At 48.6% G+C, this 3,285-nt stretch overlaps 1 pseudogene; it reads right to left on the reverse strand.

The window, feature by feature from the left end:
* Window positions 1-1,925: 1,925 nt before the first annotated feature.
* On the reverse strand, window positions 1,926-2,858 carry LOC125480033 (annotated as a pseudogene).
* Window positions 2,859-3,285: the final 427 nt, after the last annotated feature.

A 3,285-nucleotide genomic window follows, 5' to 3' on the forward strand; every position in this document is an offset into this window, starting at 1 on the left:
GAGACCTCCACGCGTCTTCAACTTTGTCATAGATCTTTTGACAAAGTTGAACGCTTTATCTGGAAAGCCTGAGATTGTGTCTGAAGAGTTGGCCGTTCTTTACGCAGGAAAATCCGGCTTTGAAGAGTGGTGTCTCTTCAATTCTGAATCGGTGATTGTGTCGCCTCTCCTTTTATAGAGGTGATCGATCATCTCTAACATGCACACTTTGAAGATTGCCCATTTGTGAACATCGTCTCCAGCCCGTTGAGATTTTACTCCATCCAACCCTTCTCTTTTAACTTCTTGAAAAATGGCTAACCCATCTAACCCATCTAACATTTGCTTAGATTTGAGTCTTAGTAGTGATCCGGTTGCGCCGCGTCAGGGTAATGTATGGTGCCCGTCTTTTTTATCTCCTAATGGCCCTCTTACAGGTGAAGACTCCGTGATGACGGATGCAACAACAGCTACGATAGTAGCTCGGAACCTCCTCACTCCTAAAGATAGTCAGCTGCTTTCCGGACGGTCCGATGAGTTGGCCGTTCAAGAGTCCCTAGCTCTCAGTGTTCAGTGCGCGGGCTCTGTGTCCAACATGGGCCAACGCCTACTTGCTCGATCCCGTCAGGTTGAATCATTGATGGCAGAGGTGGAAAATCTTAAGCAAGAGATCAAACAGCTTAAGCACGAGAATAGAAGTTTGCACGTGCTTGCCAATAATTATTCGACAGGCATGAAGATGAAGCTTGATGAGATGCTAGAATCTCAAGGTCAAATTCAAAGTGACCGTCAAAGGCTTGCGTCTTTCTTCCAGAGGCACCTTTTTCCTGCGTTATCTAGCGTTCCACCAAGTATTGGGGCCTCGAATGATCTATCTTCGATGCCTCCCGCTCCTATGCCTCTCGCTCCGATGCCTTCTGCTCCGATGCCTCCTGCTCCTAGAGTGTTGCCACGTAGTGGGGCTTCACGTAAACAACCTTTGTGAAGGCTCCATCTTTCTCTTTCTTTGTTAGATACATTTTTTTTTTTTTTCCGCACTTGTAATTTCTCGAAAATCAATGAACATGCTTTGTTTTATTTAGTGTATTATGCTAAATACAGATAAAACATATACATCACCGTCCATCATCATTTTTTTTTTTATTCTTTTCTTTGCTTTCGGTGGCGCTGATCCATCATTCATTTATATATATATATTTCAGATGGTGCCAGAAGCACCACCATTGGTTTTTTCTTTCTTTTTATTATATATATATTTTTTTTCTTTTTGCACATGGTTCCAGAAGCACCATCATTGTTTTTATTATATTTTTTTTTTCTTTTTAATTTTTTACCTTCTTTTCAAAATGGGCTGGATTCCACCGTTATCTTTCTTTATAATTTTTTTTTATGTCTTCCACCGTGAAAGACTTGATAATTCTTTTTTTTTTTTTATTATTATTTTTTTTTTACATGGTGCCGTCCACCATCATTTTTTTTTTTGCATGGTGCTGTCCACCAAGATTCCATCATTTTTTTCTTTTATATGGTGATCTGCAAGGCTGAGTTTGTGGGTGAAAACCCAGGCCGAGTCCGAGAGAAGACGGAGGAGGTCTTTGGTGTGAGTTGACAAACTTTGATTTTGTTGATCACATTTAAAGGCAGCAGCCATGGTGGAGGTCAATGATCGAAGGGAGGCTAAAGAGCTGAGAACTTCATCCGTGAGTCCAATGACTGCAGCCTACTCCCTCTTCTCAGCCAACAATAGCAGAAGGGAGTCCCCAGGGATCTAAGACGTGGCGAACCGACACTAACCCAAGTCACAACCTTCAAGTCAAGTAACCGAGCTTGAAGATGGAAAGCATGAATCCTCTTGTGTAACATCAACAACCTCTACAAGGTCTTCGACCTTCGAAGCACAGAAACTGCGCAAGCATTGCACAGCCACTACACACCCGTTATACTGCCTATTGTCGATGTTGAGCTTGAAGTGGAGGAGTTGCAGCAAATGGTGGCGATCCTCGTCGGTCTCGCGGGGGCCAGTAGTCGAGTACACTGAGGGACAAACTTCCAATCCCAGCCAGGAAGAACCTCTCCCAGAGGCTAAGGTCCATCTGTCCCGGCGGGGCAGTCAGTGCATAACCCACTGTATCACCACAATCCAACTTCATCTTGGACAGGCGAAGATAGCCTGCGAGGCAGCTCAACCCGAATTCTCGCTGTGTGGGTCTGTGCTTTCCCCTGCAATCCCCTTCAACCCGAATGTGAATCTCCTCCAGATTGGGACAATCATTGAGACCCACCGACGGCAATGGAGTCAGCAGCTCACCGACCCCAACCCAAAGCGAAAGGTAATGCAGCCTCTCGCAATCTCAATCAGCCCCATGTCCGTCAAATCGGCCGAGTTCTTAATCGACAGCGACTCTAGCCCTGCACACAACGCAATGCCGTCGAGCTTGGACCCAATAGCTGAGCAAATCCCATGGAACTGGCCCAGCTTGAGCAATCTCAGCCTGGGGCACTTGGACCCGAGCACTTCCAGCGCCAACCCACTGTCTCTCACGTTGTTACACACATCCAGCACCAACTCTTCCAGCAGCGGAAGCCTCGAGAAGAAGTCGACTAACGCCGCACGCCCAACCCGCGTGTCTTCGGTGATCTCGCCAAGCTGGACAGGAGGCGGGAGAGGCTGCATCTCCTCCATGTTCCTGCTCAACTGACGGTGGTCGTGGGACGACCTGAACAGCCCCGACGCCACGTGGTAGACGGCCACGAGGAGAGCTAGGATAGTGAAGAAGGTCGCTGGAGAGAGGCTCGTGTAGGCCACGATCGCCTCTTTCAGTGTTTCCCACAGTTGCAGAGCCATTTTTGGGATTTTAGAGAGAGAAAATGGGATGGGGGAGAAGAAGATGGTGACTTGTGGTTGAACTCGGTGAGGAGGGAGTCGACCCAGGTGGCGAGGTCGGAGGGGTTGTAGAGGAGAGGATCGGTGTTGGCGGCGGAGGGGGAGAGCAGTGCGTGGGATTCGACGCAGTTTCGGCGGAAGCTGTGGTCTTTGTTGCTGTCGTCCATATTGTTCTCGAGCACGAGGTCGTCCGTGAGGAAGTGGGAGGGGAGATGGAAGGAGGTCTCGTACATCTGGTGGATCTCGTAGACATTCTTCTCGCGGATGTAGCGGTAGAGGTGAACGACAAAGGATTTGACGGAGTCGGGGACGAAGTTGGGGTCGTAACCGAGGTCGGAAGACGGCGGGGCTCCGGACGACGGTTGGCGCTGCGTCGCCGATGTTTCGTCAGTAGGTGCTTGCGTCGTCGTAGTCGTATGCGG

This window comes from the organism of the source record quoted next, unplaced genomic scaffold, assembly GCF_019419815.1.
Source record: "Pyrus x bretschneideri cultivar Hongxiangsu unplaced genomic scaffold, Pyrus_bretschneideri_v1 Contig31, whole genome shotgun sequence".
NCBI lineage: Eukaryota > Viridiplantae > Streptophyta > Magnoliopsida > Rosales > Rosaceae > Pyrus > Pyrus x bretschneideri.